Here is a 19,887-nt window from a genome sequence, read left to right as displayed (position 1 = left end):
ATGTAAACATGAAAGTGATACACTAATTTTTGAATCGTAGTTATATTTCCTAGCTATATCTTTATTTTCTCTGACTCCAAAGCCTATGACGGTCATCTATGATGCCCACGATTTCATTCCACGGTTACTGTAATACTATTCTCCGTTGATAGTCTCGCCTTAAAATACTTGTTCCTTCAAGGTGAGACAAAGCTATAACTAGCATTCCATAACGTCATCGGAGGTCACCGACCTTACGTCACTCCGATGGATACATGATTTTCCTTGGCTCTTGTGTGCTTATATGATATATGTATATAAAACAGGTATATGTGTATGGATATGTATATATAAATAAGATAAGTAATTGTATATGAGACGTGTATATGTATAAAAGATAAGCAAATGTATATGTATATGTGTATGGGGAAAGGGGAAGGGTCACTGTTATATCACCACCTGATTCAGCTGGATTCCATCCTGGACGCGGGATGCCCGGACGCGGGATATGGGAGAGCCGTACGCGGCGTCTGTATATATATATATATATATATATAATGTATGCTACCTATATATGATGTGATGTGTTGGGACACCGTTGGGGAGGGGGCTTGGGAGAGCCGATTGTATTCGGCGTCTGTAAATGTGAATAAAAGATACTGTTCACTGAATTGTATTGTTTGCTGTATACGAGAATAAGGGACACCGTGGGGGTGGAGCCGATTGTATTCGGCGTCTGTAAATGTGAGCAAAAGGTACCGTTACTGAAATGCACTGTTTTCTGTACACGAGAATAAGTAATATATAAATGTTAATTCCTATGCTTATGAAAAGAAACGTTTCAAAGACGAAAGGACAAGCCTACATGACAGCCGGCCTGAAAAGGGGCCTTCCTATGCACAGGTTACCTTCTCGCCTCGTCATACGCCCTGTGACTCCATGATATTATTAATCGTACTCTATGTCACTGCTTGTATTATTTTCTATGCCTTACATACTCGGTACACTATTCGTACTGACGCCCCTTCTTGTGGACGCTGCGTTCCATGCCGCGCAGGTCAGCAGATAGGTGGACTTGATCCTTAGGAGCTCTGCCAGCAGTACTCTACAGCGCTCCAGTCGTTCCGGAGCCTTATTTCAGTGGTACTATTTTGTGTATATATAATCTCGGGCACGATAGTACTCGGCCCTTTCTATGTATAAGTGTACTATGTCTAAAGGCTCGTAGGCAGATATGTACAGTCGGTCAAGTATAGTTAGATATATGGTGTTTTGGCATGTTAATGTTGTTGTATAAAGTGCTAACGAAGTTTATTAGCCTATGTTCAGAATGACGCTGCTAATGTTAATGTTCAAAAAAGATATGGCTTTGTTTACACGGCTTGCTAAGAGGTAAAGGTAATATGATAGATAAGGAGTGCTCGGTACAATTATCGGGTACTCGTCACGGCCCCTAGTCGGGTCGTGACAATTATGAACAAGATATTATGTGAATACAATAAGGATTGTTATGAAAATGAGTAAAGCCCAGTGAGGAAGTGACTAAAGGATATGACGTGGTCTATACGACTGAGGTATGAAGGAAAATGTGAAATGGAAAGGCAAGGTATAGAACGAATAAGAAAGACTTATAAAGTTATTTTATAGGAAAGGTTCAGAATACATATTATGTGATAACGAAAATGAAAGCGAGCACAGGAAAAGAAGGAATTAATTGAAAGAAGGAAATAAGAAGGAAGCGAGCGAGATAACAGTGTAGTAATAAGTTACGGCATGTACAGCTGAGAACACGAGTAATATAAGTGACAGAATTGTGAAAGACCAAACTACAGAAAGATGAGCAACGAAGCAGAATAAGTGCCAGAAAATGACTAGTATGATAAGAACAAATAGGGATGAACAGAATACAGAAGGGATTATGCAGAAGTAGTGTTTTCCGAAGGGTACAGAGGCAACACGAGATTACTCGTGTACAGAATAAAAGATGGACATAGACTGGAGAAATGGTAAGATAATTCAAAAAGGAAACACCTAAGATAGACGTGATTAATTGAGTACGAGTATAGAACAAAAGAGAAATATATAGCTATGAACTTAAAGGTGTAATACGACGACAAGGTGATAAGATAAGACCATGATTAAGATGAACTTGATATGATTTTGAGTAAGTTAGAAGCCAGTGTTGGGTACACAACAAGGGTAAAAGAGCATAAGGCACAAAGGAGTACTACGTATATGATTTCACCTCGGAAATAGTGAAATACTTAAAGGACAAAGACTGTAGGCCTGAGGAACAAATAATGTGTTGTAAATTTATCAAAGGGAACCGATGATATAGGTTGGGATAAAGATAATATTACAAGAAATTTGGACACTTATCATCGGAAAATAAGTGCTATCTAATTGAGAACTTGGAACTACTACAAGCACTCATTAAATATCGATTGGATTCAGTGCGATGTGACCTTGGATGAGTTGCTACATTGGTTGCATTACTCGAGTACAGATTATCGGATGAGATTTCGTACTATATATAGGAAGGTTTTCGTCGCTTCGTGATTTTGTTAAGGTTTCGTACGTGGATAATCGAAGTTATAAATTATAAAGAAAAGACATAGATATTGTACAGTATATCAAGTGAATTGGAAAGAGGATCAGATGAATTTGAAGATTGGAAATAGGGACGTAGAGCGGAATATAAAAAGATAATGGTATAAGTACACCCTAAAGGGGGGAACCGGGTGTGAGAAAAAGCAAGTGTAAGATGGAAGCAATTGACACTGCAATATGTTTGATATGGATACTTAAACTTCAAGTGAGATCCCTTGCTGAAACAAGTTAGTAAGATCTGAAAGCCAGCAATGAATGGATAGAAGTCAGGATGATATTTGAGATGGTGCGGAGAAGCATCTGTAAAGATCTTGAATAATATGACATTAAAAGGTAGGTAAAGAGTATGATAAGAGAATGGCAACGAGTAATTTAAGCGATATTACGAAGGATAGCAACGCTATACAGGATTAGAGGTTAAGACGTTGGCAATGGGGTTTTTTTCTAATGATACTATAACTTATAAGTAGCAAAGGAAAAGGGATAGGAAATCTCCTATAGTAGGATATGAGAAAATAAAATGGTGAATAAAGGAAGGGAAAGGAGTATGACAAGATAGATAGCAAGTGAGTTTTAGTACAAATAAGATATGTAAAGCAGAATGAACCAGGAGAAGGAAAGACTATGACTAAGATTGGATGTACTTTGTACAAATTATACAAGAATAGTTATACAACCTACGAGTATTTGTATGCTAAGAATGAGACCAAGTGAGTACTTGATAAGAAGAGTAAGGATTCATTAATAACAATGCGGTTGCGATATTTTGGATACATTAAGGAAAGGTGTAAGATGGTTTAAACCAAGGTACCGAGATAGGATTAGTACTGAGGGAAAAAGACATAGTTGAGCCCCGATATCAATTGAAAGATACAGGAGGAGAATGCAAGGTCTGCATAAAGACTACTGAGACGACGCTAAGACATCTCTTGGGCTCATTTTAGCACTTACGCATATTCTGATACGTGATAGGGGGACTAAGAGCAAAGTCTGAGTAAAGGGGCAATAGAGGAGTCTGAAGTAAAAGATAAAGAAACGACACGAGATAATATGCCTAAAGTGTTGTAAGTTGGATTAAGGGAAATGGTTTAAGCGAGACGATCAGAACAAGCGAGTTACTGGATGACAGTGAATTTATATGTCAAATCAAAAGAAATTCTTTCAGAATTATACCAGTTAATGATAGTAAGATCATAGAGCAGCTATGTAAAGTTATAAAATGAAGAAACTCCAGCGCTACTTGATAGCCAGCTCTAAGGATTGAGATTAAGAGCTAAAAGCAAAGTGACAGTTAAAAACCTTTAAAAGAAAGTCGAAGAGTAACACATGATGCTGAAGATTCCAGAATATGGACAGTACAGTAGAGCAATGTAAGGTTATTGATGTAAAATAATGCTACACCAAGGGAAATTTCTTTTTACTCGTAGAATCAGCGAAGGGTCTACAGGTTACCAGAGGCACGAAATACTCCAGGGATAGTAAAGTCTAATAAATCGATGAGGGACGTCTACGTGTGAGAGGTAAGATGAAGTGAACGATACGTCTTAAAGGAGTAACTATAGAAGAAGGAAGAGTCGAGTTAAGACTACGTGCACCAGGAGAGAGTAAGATTTCAGCGGAAGAGCTCGCAATACAATCGTCAACCAACTGCGAAATGAAAAGGAGAGTAAAGACAACGACGTGCAATTATCACCTCGAGAGGCAAGAGCAGGAACAAATATTATGGGAATGGTTACTTAGAGATCTGGAATGTGTTATAATAAACTGAAGGGATCGACCAATGAAGGAGGCATGTGCAGGGCATAATTCAGTAAAAGAACATTTAAGGAAGTATTGGAAGTGCAGAATTAGTTTAACATTCGAGGATGAATGTTTCAAAGGGGGGAAGGATGTTACACCCCAGAAACTTTCGTGTTACTAAGGCTACAGACGGCTTAATGTGAGCTCGAGGGGGAGAAAATAACACAAGTATAAAGAATGAAATCCTACTGTAGTAGCATGAGTATGATATTTGGAATTCGTACAATATGATTGGAATAATATGTTAAAAGATATATAGCCCTCGTAACCGTAAGCTGAGGTGGGGCCCACATGATGGGATTTTTATAAAGGACATATGATAAGTTATATGGACAATATATGTGAAGTTAAACACAACTCAAGAAGGACCCTTGAGCCAAATCCAAGTGTAAGCCCTCTAAAATGATGTTTTTAAGTTATGTTTTCGGGTGATCTGACTTCAGGAGACCATAACCCCATCATTATTTGGAAAGTTGGGAAAACTCCTAAAATGAACGTTGTAGATAATTGAATTATCTTTCCAACCATAGGTCGTGGGCCTATATGTGACATCGGGATAAAGGGTTATGGACGTTTTAAGGCAGAAAGGTCAAGCTGGGCAGTGAAATGGGCCCAACCCGATTCCAAGTCGGGTCAGGCCCATTTCCCTTGCTATTTAAGGGATATTTTCAGCCTTTAGCCTCATGTTTACACCAGAAAAATCCAGAATATTTGAGAGAGAGAGAGAGAGAGAGAGGATAGTTAGAGAGAGAGTGGAGAATTGATCAAGTTCGAGGCTCCGAATCCCGAGGCTCGTGAAGGATAAAGTGTAGTACGAGTTATCATCGTCGTTTTAAGCTAAATATTGATCCTGGGGGAGAATATTTTCGTGGTTGAGCTGCTGATAAGGTATGTATAAGATTCCTTTTATGTTATTAAAGTGTTTATTTAGAGTTTTAACGGATTAGAACGGAGAAAATAGCGTTATAAACTCGTTTGTTGTTTTGTTGAGATTTATGGATTGGGGGTTGTTTTAGTTTGATTAAATGGATGGAATTAGCTGATTTATGATTTATAATAGTTTTTGAAGTTGTTGACAAGTTGCTGTTCTTGAATTTGGGAGAATAAAGTGTATGAAGATATCATATACAAAGCGTATACTGGGCTGTTTTTATATGATTTTCGTGGCTGTTTTGTGACAATATGTTGGGGCTGTTTGGTGGTTGTTATGAATGTTCTTGTGGGCTGGAATATAGTGGGATTGGCTGTAGTTGTTGTGTTTGTTGTTATACTATAGATATACGAAAATAAAGAAGTGTATAGAAGCATTGGTATACGAATGTATATTGGGCTGTTTTGGAAGTAATTTAAGAATGGATTTAATTCTAGTTTGATATGAAATTGTTGGTGTTGTTGTTGTTGGTATTTTGATTGATGTTTGGCTAAATTGGAATCTCGAGGATTGTTAAGTTTTCAGGGGAAATGCTGCCCGAATTTCGTTAAATTTAATTCGTACTAGGATTGGTTAGTAAGTGATGTGGATGATCTAACTGTGGCTTATATTATCTTAATTTTAGACCTACGAGATCGAGAAGTAAACGTTGGACATTTAAATAAGCGTTAAAGATATGTAAAGCTAACCCTTCTTTCTTTTTGGCATGATCTTCATGAAACAAACAAACGACGTATATATATGACTCCAAAGAAGCTCCTATTCTTAGAGCCACTAGGATGGCTAATGTTCTTGACTTCCATAAGCTATTTCATTATGTCTTGATATGTGTGTCTGATTCCAGAAGTTCTATTTTAGTATAATCCGTAGTGACATTCGAAAGGTACTTGACATGACTATCGTCTAAATTTTCAAATGATGGTTCTTTTTTATTATCTTATTGAGTCTCAGATATGATTTAATTTGCATATGGTTGCTCACTACTCTACTCATGCATGCCTCAATATATCTTTCACTAAGTCCCGGGCCAGGATACGTTTTCGTGCACAGTTTCACTGCATTGTTCACCGAGTCCCTCACTAGAGGGCCGGGTACGGTATATATATATATGTATATGATGGTGTTATGATGTGATGATGTGATGGTGTTATGATGTGATTATGGCGCCAAGGATGGTATGTGGTGACCTTATTCACCGAGTCCCATAATGGGCCGGATATGATATATGATATTGATATGCATGATTTTCATTTTATAAGGCAAGTGTATTGATATTTTAAAAGTCATACTTGTTTCTGGTAATCTCTATTTCAGTCATGATCCTCTTTATTGTATTTCATGCTTTATATACTCAGTACATATTCCGTACTGACCCCCCTTTCTTCGGGGGGCTGCGTTTCATGCCCGCAGGTACAGATAGTCGGTTTGGTGACCCTTCAGCATAGGACTTCCACTCAGATATCTTGGAGAGCTCTGTTGTTCCGGAGCCTAGACTTTTGGTACCGATCTTATGGTGTATATATATATATGTTTACCCAGGGGTACGGCGGGGCCCTGTCCCGTCATATTTCGCTATCAATATTCTTAGAGGTCTGTAGAGATATGTGTAGGTTGTGTATAAGTTCTGTATAGTAGTGTCTATACGATGTGCTATGGATATGTTCGTCTGTAGTGGCAGCCTTGTCGGCTTGCATATGATATGGTGTTCGTCTGTAGTGGCAGCCTTGTCGGCTTGCGTATCATTTTATGATTTGACTAGCTGTGACTCCTCAGGAGACACTTTATCTGGACATATATACATGACGAAGTTATGAACCTTGGAGTTCTTTTACAAGTTTCCATATTGTTCTTAGATTCAATTTGACTATATCCAACAGGTACGTATACGAGTGTCCAGGTCGGGCACTAGTCATGGCCCACGGGGTTGGGTCGTGACATAACCATCCTAAATGCCCTGTATCCTTTTGTTTATAGATGTGGCGCGCAACACACCATAAACAAGACTCTACTAGACACGACTCGTAGACACTTCCTAAGACTGAACTGTTCTGATACCACTTTTGTCACGACCCGACTAGGGGCCATGACGGGTACCCGGGGCTACCCACCGAGCACCGCTCGTACCATTACCCATCGTACACATCAAGCGTTCATTCATTAATCTTGTACTCAAATCATGAAAAAAACCATATTTTTTTCACTTCGAAACATAATTACCTTTATATACATAAGCCCTTCGACTATCAAAATAATGTAGATACAATAAGGACATTGTGGGACCATACTACCCACATGTACGTATCTACGAGCCTCTACTAGAGTATTAGACATATGGACGGGACAAGACCCCGTCGTGCCCAAAACATATATGTACACAAAATAGTAAGTCAATGGCACCTCCGGAATAATGGAGTGCTCTCAAAAGTCTGCTAATCGGCTCCTATGAATCTGGGTCGCCTCCCTGTCTACCTGTGGGCATGAACAAATCGTCCAAAGAAAAGGACGTCAGTACGAACATTGTACTGAGTATGTAAGGCATGAATAAAATGAACATAATAGAGAAATCATAAGACATAAGATGAAGATATAACCTGCGTAACTTTTAAGGGTGGATACATTTCATGCCTATATCATATATAATCATAGTACATGTATCATCATAGCGCACATATCATCGTATCATATATATATCATAGTACCGTATCTGCTCATACACATTAAACATTATCCGTATTCGGCCACGTAGTGGCTCGACTGTCACGACCCAACCACGTGGGCCGTGACTAGTACCCGAATTGGGCACCCGAACACAATCACAAATCCGAGTGGCAAACAGATGACTTATACCGACACAAATGTCAAACCCTGCCTCAGATTATATCAAACCCATCAAGGTATATAACAGAAGCCGACAAGGCGGTGTTTCAAAGTTATAAGATTTTTAAAGAAAATTTCGGCAGAGTTTCCTTTGTTTTTCGGACTATCCAAAATAACCCTGTACACAACAAATACCAACAAAGGCCACACAGGGCCAACAAAACAACATATACATGCGCGAGCCGACAAGGCTGCCATAACGAAAGAGATCATAGGGATACAACTGTACAGAAGTAGGCACACACACCCACAAAATAAGTCTACAGACCTCTAAACAGACCGAATGAATCATATGGTGGGACAGGGCCCCGCCGTACCCCAGAACAAATGTACACATACATAGCGAACAAAAGTATATACCAAAAGTGTATGCTCTGAATAAAAGAGCACTCCAAAATAGCAGAATAAGGTCCTATGCGGGCGGATCAGCAAAGGGGGGTCAGTACGAAATATGTACTGAATATGTAAAGCCTGAAGTACAGAAACAAAATCATAACCGGAAACAGAACGAACAGAAAAGGAATGCAAAATCCAGAATATCAAATGCATATTTTCAAAACATAAGAAGTGTGTACAGAAACATATGCCATATCATATCCGGCCCCCGCCAAGGGACTCGGTAGACAGAACGTGGTCACCCTCCCGACACTGGTGCCACTACACATAAGGATCAGAATAGGGGATAACTCGTAACATAATGTATCATATCAGATCATAACATATCATATCATATGTGTGTACATGGCACAGCATACTCCACAACCCATGTACGTGTATACCTGCCCCCTCACATCGAGGCACGACGAACAATGCAGAGAAATACGCTTGACAACATATCCTGGCCCTGGCTCAGTGGGGGAAACATTGAGGCATCCACGAACGGAGTAGTGAGAAACTAAATGCAATAAAAATAACATATATATTTCCAGAGACTCAATGAGGCATATCGAATGACAAATCAAATCCATGAAATCGGACGGAATCATAGTAAATGAATTTCGAATGTCATAATGGGTTACGGAGGCATAATCATTTCTGAGATCATTTCCAAGATCCAAAACAATTTATAAGACTTAACGGAATATTTAAAACAATTTTTGAATAAGAGATAGAGGAGTAGTTCAAACGTTTCCTTTAAAGAAGTTCGAAGACAAGTCATAAATACAAAAGGGTAAAATCGAAAATAGTGGCCCACCTCGGAACAAATGAAGCGGTGGGCTCAAATTACGTATTTTTAGGCTTATGGGGTCACCTACAAAGGTCCTAGGGCATTCCATAACTTTCTAGGAAATTTGGGGAAATTTGCATAATTCTCCAACAAAGGATACTTAAAGAGTTCAATTCTATTGAACGAAGCGACAATTTCAAACACGGATTCCGATGGACAGAATATTCCCCGAGGCGTAATTCCAACCCTAGTACATCTAGGACATGCCAAGAGAAGAATCGGCATAGCTTTACATACCTTTCAAGCTCCTTACGCCTTTCCAAGCTCACTTCCCGTTTCGTCAAAAATCTGCAAATGGTCACATTTACCAAATGTCACCCATAAGGCCTTAGGGCTTAAATCTCAATTCAACACTTTTCTACAGAAATTTCGGCAGCATTTCCCCTATATATATAGCACCCCCGAGAATTCAACTCGGCCAAAACAATCAACAACAACAACAACAACAATCACAATATAATGCAATATAATGCAACAAGTTCTACTTTCCGACATAGTGCAATAACGTTCATTCCGACTTCACACTTCCAACCCAATCTCAATATTTTCATATTCATCATTAATCAAGATCATCGCAATGTAATCTGGAAGCATTTCATATCATATTTACAAAATATTCACAAAATATACCAAATATACAAACTTTCCATCAAAGTCATAATTCCTTCAAAGCTTCTAATCTATAACAAACATATTCATAACATGTTTCTATCTTCCAACTTCATCAACAATACTCACAATTTGCATCTTAACAACTTCATTTCCATAATGTCATAAAATCGTACTAAAACGACATAAGCTTCTACATTCCATTTCAATACAAACTTACGTCATTTTATCTTCATTACATTGCAAGCATCACAACAACACACTAACATGTTAAACAAACTTAATTCATTGCCAATCCACCAACCCCATACCACACGGCCAAACACCTATTTTTCAACTTCAACCAAATTTATTCAACTTTCATTTCCAATGTGAATTCCACCATAACCACAACTAGAATACAACATAATTTCAACTCACCATATATATACAACACATATACACACGGCCATATACTATATTTCATACCCACTTTACAAACTTCCATTTTTCCATACAATCAACTCATTCCCACATACTACAACACAAACAAGACTTCATAACACAACTAAAAGGGATGAATTCTTACCTTTTCCCCAAGTCTTCTTCACTTGAATATGTGATCAAATTGAGGAACCAACTGCTCCTTCTTCCGAAACAACTACACCAAGTTGTAGAGGGACCTTAAATTAGTAGGAATTCAACAAGAAAATAATTTTAAAGGTAAGATTTTGAGGGTTGAATTTTCTATGGCCAAACCCGAAATGGGTTAGTTGTTGTTCTTGTTTTGTTTGTTCTTTCTCCTTCTAAGTTTCTTGAATCATCTAAGGGATAATGATCCCTTTATAATTAATATAAGCACATGGGGAAAATATTCATTAAATCATGGGTTGGGCCAAGTGCTTTGGCCGGCCACCCCTTGAAGTATTGGGCCTCATTTTTCCATTCCATTATTTTGGCCCAATGACTTATAGTCCACGTTTTGTAATTTCCGAAACTAATTTTCGAAATTCCAATTTTTGCCCTTGGCCTTCTCCAACACTTCCTTATTAATATTCGTTCATAAACAACTAATGTGTTAACTAAAATTAATTATGACCTTATTTCTCACAAGTCACAATTATTTCCAATTTTCCAAATATGTGAAAACACGGGATATAACATCCTCCCCCCCTTAAGAACATTCGTCCTCGAATGTTAGATTAGTCTTATAGGGTTTGAAAAGGCTTCGGGGGAGCTTCTATTTATAGTCAGCTTATATAGCATACATTCATTATTGAAAATAATCAGGCAAAGATTTGAGGTTACCTGTGGACATAGGGAATAAATGAGGATATTTCTTCTTCATTTCCTCTTCAGCCTCCCAGGTCATTTCCTCCCTGTTATTGTTCCGCCATAGCACCTTAACGGAAGCTACATCTTTGTTCCGTAATTTTCTTACCTGGCGGTCTAGAATGGCTACGGGCTGCTCCTCGTAAGATAGTCCCTCCGTTACCTGAATATCATCTGCTGGAAATATTCTGGAAGGATCACCGATGCATTTACGGAGCATGGATACGTGAAATACCGGATGTACCGCTTCTAATTCGGATGGCAGATCTAGCTCATAAGCAACATTCCCAATTTTCCGAATAATCTGATAAGGCCCAATGTAACGCGGACTGAGCTTACCCTTTCTGCCGAACCGCATCACGCCCTTCATAGGCCATACCTTCAAAAATACCCAATCAGCAACCTGAAATTCCAAAGGTTGACGCCGTTTATCCGCATATGACTTCTGTCGGCTCTGGGCTGCCAATAGTCGCTCTCGGATAAGTTTCACCTTATCCACTGCATGCTGGATCATATCTGGGCCAATCAACTCTGTCTCGCCAATATCAAACCAGCCAATCGGTGACCTGCATTTCCTGCCATATAAAGCCTCGTACAGAGCCATCTGGATGCTGGAATGGTGGCTATTATTATAAGCAAACTCAATCAGTGGCAAGTGATCATCCCAGCTGCCTCTGAAATCAATAACACAGGCCCGCAACATATCTTCCAGCGTCTGTATATTGCGCTCGGCCTGCTCGTCGCTCTGAGGATGGAATGCTGTGCTCGGACTCACCTGAGTCCCTAATCCCTCCTGAAAAGATCTCCAGAAGTTCGCCGTAAACTGGGCGCCTCTGTCAGTGATAATAGATATAGGAACTCCGTGTAGTCTCACAATCTCTCTAATATATAGTCTGGCATAATCCTCAGCGGAATAAGTAGTCCTGACGGGGAGAAAATGGGCTGATTTTGTCAGCCTATCAACAATAACCCAGATGGAATCATACTTCCGTGGAGTGCGAGGCAAACCTGTAATGAAGTCCATATTAATGATCTCCCACTTCCATGTCGGAATTTCCATTTCTTGTAACAGACCACCCAGCTTCTGATGCTCAATTTTGACTTGCTGGCAATTGGGACACTGGACGACGAATTCTGCAATATCCCGTTTCATGCCATCCCACCAGTATAGGCATCTAAGATCATGGTACATCTTTGTAGACCCAGGATGAATAGAATAGCGGGCATAGTGTGCCTCGCTCATAACCTGCTGCCGTAGCCCTGCAATATCAGGTACACACAACCTGCCTCTGTACAGTAATGTTCCGTCTGGTGTAAATTCAAACGGAGTATTCTCCTTCTCATGAGCCGAGTCTCTGTACCGGGCTAAAACAGGATCCTCATATTGGTGCCGCTTAATATCTTCCTTAATAGATGACTCAGAAACCCCTCGGACAGAATTCTGCGTACCTCCAGAATCGGCCAGACGAACTCCAAGACTAGCCAGCTGATGAATATCACGTACTATCTCCTTCCTGTCTGGCTGTAAATCTGCTAAACTGCCCATAGATTTCTGGCTGAGCGCATCTGCAACAACATTAGCTTTGCCTGGATGATACAGAATATCCACATCATAGTCTTTCAGTAGCTCCAGCCACCGCCGCTGCCGCAAATTAAGCTCTTTCTGCTTAAAAATATACTGGAGACTCTTATGATCTGTATAGATATCAACATGAACGCCATATAAATAGTGTCTCCATATCTTCAGAGCATGGATTACCGGGAAGCATAGGCTATAACTCTGCCGTGCTGCATCAATACACAGCCTAACCCCATACCAAAAGCATCACAATAAATTACATACCCATCTGGTCCCTCTGGAAGAGTCAGAACTGGGGCTGAAGTCAACCTCTCTTTCAGCAACTGGAAGCTTCGTTCACAAGCATCAGTCCACCGAAACTTGGCTCCCTTCTGAGTTAGCCTTGTCAAAGGCGCTGAAATCGAAGCAAACTTTTTCACAAATCTTCTGTAATAGCCTGCTAACCCCAGAAAGCTACGTACCTCCGTGGGCGTCGTGGGTCTAGGCCAATTCTTGACGGTCTCAATCTTCTGTGTATCCACCCGGACACCATCGGCTGAAATAATATGTCCCAAGAATGCCACTGAAGCCAGCCAGAATTCACATTTAGAAAATTTTGCATATAATTTCTGATGTCGCAGCACCCCGAGTACTGCCCTCAGATGATCTGCGTGCTGCTCCTCTGACCGAGAATAAACCAGAATATCATCGATAAACACGATCACGAACATTTCCAAGAACGGCCTGAATACCCGGTTCATTAGATTCATGAATACCGCTGGAGCATTAGTCAGCCCAAAAGACATCACTCTGAATTCATAATGCCCATATCGAGTCCGGAATGCTGTCTTAGGAATGTCGGCCTCACGTACCCGTACCTGGTGATAGCCTGACCGCAGATCTATCTTCGAGAAACACTTAGCGCCCTGCAACTGATCAAACAAATCATCGATTCTGGGGAGGGGGTATTTATTCTTGATTGTTACCTTATTTAGCTGCCGATAATCAATACACATACGCAACGACCCGTCTTTCGTCCGTACAAATAATACCGGAGCTCCCCAAGGCGAAGTGTTGGGTCTGATAAAGCCTTTTTCTAACAGATCTTTCAGCTGTTCTTTCAATTCTTTTAATTCTGCAGGTGCCATTCTGTACGGGGGAATAGATATAGGCTGAATATCTGGCAGCAAGTCAATAGTAAAATCTATCTCCCGCTCCGGAGGAAGACCTGGAAGCTCATCCGGGAATACATCTGGAAATTCATTAACCACTGGGACTGACTGAAGAGTCGGTGCCTCTGCCTTCAAGTCTTGTACACGTAACAGATGATAAATATATCCCTTTCTGATCATCTTCCTCGCCTTAAGGTATGAAATAAACTTACCTTTCGGCGTTGCTGTATTACCTGCCCACTCTATAACTGGCTCCCCGGGAAATTGGAAACGAACCATTTTTTTCTGACAATCAACATTAGCATAACAGGAAGCTAGTCAATCCATGCCCATAATAACATCAAATTCAATCATATCTAACTCCACCAGATCTGCCTTAGTATCTCGGCCACATATAATTACAGAACAGTCTTTATATACCTGTCTCGCTATAATAAAATCCCCAATCGGTGTGGCTACTTCAAATGGCTCTATAGGTTCAGGCATTATACCAATTTTACTAGCGACGAGAGGAGAAATATATGACAATGTAGAACCTGGATCAATCAAGGCATACACAGATCGAGAGAAGACAAATAATGTACCTGTGACCACATTTGGCGAAGCCTCCTGATCCTCGCGGCTGGCCAAAGCATAAATGCGGTTCGAAGGACCGCTAGTACTGGGAACTCCCCCACGGCCTCAGCCGCGACCTGCTGGTGCTGATGTACTCGGCCGCGTAGGGCGCATAGTCACCGAAGAAGATGATGACCCAGCGGCTGATCCGGTAGGCTGCGCTGTACCACCCAAATTGCCCTTATACGGGCAATCTCTCACAGAATGACCCAGGCGGCCACAAGAAAAACAAGCGCCGGTGGCCCTGTAGCACTCTCCAGGATGGTATCTGCCACAATAAGAGCACTGAGTGTTATGTCCCGTGTTTTCGTATAATTGGAATTCCAGAAATAAGTAAGACTTGTGTGTTATGAAGAAACATTTTGATTCAAGTTTATATGACTATGTTGGTTATGAAATCATTGATGTTAAGACATTGGGGAAGGCCGAGGGTAAACTTGGAATTTCGGAAATTAGTTTCGGGAATTACAAAACGGGACTTTTATGAATTGGGCCAAGAATTGGACAAACAAAAACAAAATTGAGGCCCAAAGTTTGATGGGGTGGCCGGCCATTGGCATGGCCCAAGACCCATTTTTAATGGTCATGTGATTTACACATGACCTATAGATGGATATATATCAAGTCATCATTTGGACTTATCAAGAACACAAAAAAAAAATTGAAGAACACCCTTGAAAGGGCTCTCGGCCGAACCCCTTTTCCCATTCAAAAAAAAAAAATTCCTAGCTTTTGTTTGAGGCTTAAAAGTCTTGTTCTTTCCATAATTGTAGACTACTCAAGACGCTCTCCGACAGGGTACAATTATTTTGGCGAAAGGTGCGCGTTTGCGACAAGTCGGAAATTTAAGAAAATGTAAGAATTTTGCTATTCTTTTGTTATGGAATTTGTATGAATGTGATAAGGATTGAGAATAGACGAGAATCCCGTAGTTTTGATATGTGTAGAAAACCGTGTGTGTGTGTGTGTTTGGTGTTGTAGCCGTGAGCTACATGAAGTGCAAGGCCATGTGAATTTGATCTTGTTAGTTGGTTTGTGGCGTCGTTGTGACATTTATGACGTAAATGATCGTTTAATGAATTGAATTGGTGTTGGAAAATGATTTCGGAACATTATGGAGAAGTGTATACCTTTGGTATATTTGTGTATATCATTGTATATATATGATGCTAAAGACTTTAAATATGACTTATGGTTGATGTTAATGAATTTGGAGTGAAACAATGAGAGTTAGAACGTTCGTCGTAATTTTCGATGTTTTGAATGAAATATGGAAAGTAATGAACTTTGGGAAATTTTGTATATGGTTTGGAGCATAATTGGGGTGTGATTGAATAATTTTGAGTGATTGAATGAATACAATAATATGGACATAGATTTGGAATTGTGAAGTTTGAATGAAAAGTTGCCAACTTATATAGTAAGGAAGAACATTGAAGTTAGAATGGTTTGATTATGGTTTATGGTGTTTGATGATGTTTGGGTTGTTGTTGTGGATGTATTTTGAGCCGAGCTAAGTCTCGGCGGTGTTAGATTTATAGGGAAAATGCTGCCGAAATTTCGGTAGATAAATATCAAGTTAATGGAAATCTTAAGCCTAAGAATCTCTAATTGGTAACTTTGACCATTTGCAGATTCTGGACGAAACGGGACTTGATTTTAAGGAAAGCATAAGACATCCATAAGGTATGTAAAGCTCCCCACTTCTTCGTTTGGCATGTCTTAGTATGTTAGGTGAATATCGGAGCCCCCGGAGCAATTCTGCTCCTCGAAACCCGATCTATAAAACGGCTACTATTCATTCAATTCAATTGAAGCCTAAGGGCCCTATGTTGGCTAGAATGCAACTAAATATCCGAAACCTAGGGAAATGTGATCGGGTCACTTTGAAATCATTATGTATGATCTGTTAGCCTCTAAATGTTCGTAAATTATGTTCGCCACCTCGATTTGACCCGAGGTGGGCCCGCTAACCCCGAGACGCCCTAGTTGTCCTATCGGGCTCTCTTTTTGGACGAACTTCGATATGAGATCTTCGACTTTGAAACTTCCCTCTATGAAATATGTTTTGACTAGTATGATATGTTAAGTTCCGTTTGAGCCATACGTACCGCTTTGGAAACATTTCCTGAATTAAACTTTCGTATCAAGTAACCATTTGTCTATTTTGGTCTACGAAGTGACTTATGAAATTATTAAGTTTTGAAAGACTATTTTGAAATATAATTTGCATTTGTTTGCTCACGACTCCGCTCGTGCCTTATTATGACTTCGTTCACCGGTTCCCGGGCCGGTTATGATTCGTGCGCCCTATGATAATTCGGCCGTATGCTGTGTTACGGTTCCCGAGGCCTCGCCATAGGGATGGGTTCCGTTTGGAGTTATGCTGTGATATGGCTGGTGATGCGATACGCTCCCATATGTATGTGTTCGGGGATGTACGGAGATTTGAAACCTTCCGGTGTTATGCTATGTGTGGCACCAGCGTCGGAGTGGTGACCACGTTCTTGAGCTTTGCATGATTTCGTTTGCATTATGTATATGTATATGATTTTGATACGGATTTTGACATACTGATTTGTACTTCCCTTTGATATCCGGTTTGCTTTCAGTTTTGGCACATATTTCTGTACTCCGTGCTTTACATACTCAGTACATATTTCGTACTGACCCCCTCTCTTCGGGGGCTGCGTTTCATGCCCGCAGATACAGACATTGGGGATCCTCCACCGTAGGCTTCACTTTTCTGCTATTTCGGAGTACTCCTCCTTGATCCGGAGTCCACTTCTGGTACAGACATCTTTTGCTATGTATATTTTGTACATTTGACTATTCGGGTACGGCGGGGCCCTGTCTCGCCATATGTCTTGTTTTGGATTCGTAGAGGCCTGTAGTCATGTTTGTGGGGCGAGGGTCCTATATGTGTTTGTTTGACTTTGATATTTGGTCTTAAAGCGGTTCGTTTGTTATGATGGCCCTAAATGGCCCTTATGCTTATATTTGCACTTATGACCGGCGATGTCTATTCCGCCGCTCCTTTCGGATTCGATATGATATTTTGATATGTGCGACCGCTTAAGACATATTTTGATATAAATTATGTTGATATGACTTTTATGAAATTTTGAAATAAGTTTGGATTCGGTAAATGAATGTGCGATTTGGTCTGGGTACCCAGGTAGGGTGCCAGTCGCGGCCCACGGGGCTGGGTCGTGACAAAAAGTGGTATCAGAGCAGTCTGGCCTCGGAATGTCTACAGGCCGTGTCTCGTAGAGTCTTGTTTATCGATGTGTTGTGCACCACATCTATAAACAGGGAACTACAGGGCATTTAGGATGTTACTTTCTTTGGAATCTTAGATCGTGCGATAGAGCTGTGCTATTAGGATGATTCTGATCTGACCCGTTCTTGTGTTTGCAGTGATGCCTCCGAAGAAGGCAACGGCGGCCCAGAAGGGCAAAGCGAGGATGGGAGAGACTAGTCAGGCACAGCGATCTACCCGGGCTCGTGTTTATGATTTGCCTGAGGTTGTGCCTCATTCTGAGGGGTCTGCTACACCCCCACTAGTACAGCCTGGAGCAGGACCTTCAGCAGCTCCATAGGTCCGTGTACCCGCTCCTGAGACTCCAGCTCCTCAGCCAGGGGCGGAGGATAGGACCCTGAGGGAGGCTGTACAGTTGCTGACTACACTGGTGGCAGGACAGGCTCGCCGACGCGGGCGGAGGGACGATGATGATGATGACAGGCGGGACAACCTGAGAGTTCAGGAGTTTTTGTTATGTGGCCCTCCAGAGTTTTTCGGGTCTAAGCCCGACGAGGACCCCCATGACTTTATTCGGGGGATGCGGCGCTCACTGGACTTGGTCAGGGCTTCCGAGACCGAGTCGGTCGAGCTGGCTTCGCACAGACTTTGAGATGTTGCCACTCACTGGTATGAGACTTGGGAGTTATCCAGGGGTGATGGTGCTCCCCCAGCTACGTGGGATCATTTTGTGACTGCTTTCACCCGCCACTTTCTGCCCCCAGAGTTGCGGCGGGCACGGGCCGACCGATTCTTACATTTGCAGCAGAGGGGTCGGAGTGTTCGCGAGTATAATCTTGAGTTTGATTCTCTAGCCCGGTATGCCCCTGCCGTGGTAGCAGATATGTCCGATCGGATGCACAGATATGTTATGGGATTGGATCGGTATTTGATCGACGGCTGTATGGCAGTGTCATTGCAGACAGATATGGACATTGCCCGACTTCAGGCCTATGCGTTGGGTATGGAGGGTCTTCACAGGTCTGATCATTCTGGTAGAGATCAGGATAGGAGGCTGCCCAAGAGGGCTAGGTCCGCAGGTTATTCTGGAGATTTTCGGGGTGGACAGCCTCAGCAGCAGCGGTCAGGCAGACAGCTTCCTCCGTCCGGCCGGAGTTCCCAGTCAGGCAGCCGGAGATTTGATAGTGCGGGACCGTCTGGGGCCGGTCAGAGCTCCAGAGCGGCAGGTTCACAGATGACTAGAGGTCCCAGCCAGGCCAGACCACCCAGGCCCCGTTGTCCTCATTGCGGGAAGTCTCATCCTGGGGAGTGTTATCGAGCTACTGGAGCTTGCTTTTCGTGCGGTGGTCAGGGCCATTTTATGAGAGACTGTCCGTTCGCGAGCGGTTCTGGTAGTGTGGCTCAGCCGATAGGGTCAGCCGCCGGTTCATCATCTGCTCCATCTGTTGCACGCCCTGGAGGGCGAGGTATGCCAGCACCGGCAGGACGCGGTCGAGGCCGCGGTAGCGTTTCAGGTTCTAGCGGTCCCTTGAACCGCATATATGCTTTGGCCAGCCGCCAGGATCAGGAGGCTTCGCCAAACGTCGTCACAGGTACATTACTGGTTTTCTCCAGATCTGTATATGCATTGATTGACCCTGGTTCTACTTTATCATATATTTCCCCGCTCGTTGCTAGTAAGATTGGGATAGTGTCTGAGCCTATAGAGCCATTTGAGGGAGCTACGCCAGTTGGGGATTTTGTTATAGCGAGACAGATCTATAGGGATTGTTCTGTGACTATTTATGATCGTTGCACTAAAGCTAATTTGATCGAGTTAGACATGCTTGAGTTTGATGTCATTATGGGTATGGACTGGTTGTCTTCCTGTTATGCTAATGTCGACTGCCAGAAAAAGGTAGTCCGTTTTCAGTTTCCAGGGGAACCAGTTATAGA

Source organism: Lycium barbarum, chromosome 4 (assembly GCF_019175385.1).
Source record: "Lycium barbarum isolate Lr01 chromosome 4, ASM1917538v2, whole genome shotgun sequence".
Lineage (NCBI taxonomy): Eukaryota > Viridiplantae > Streptophyta > Magnoliopsida > Solanales > Solanaceae > Lycium > Lycium barbarum.
The sequence above is the reverse complement of the archived record's forward strand: the minus strand, read 5'-3'. Positions refer to the sequence as shown.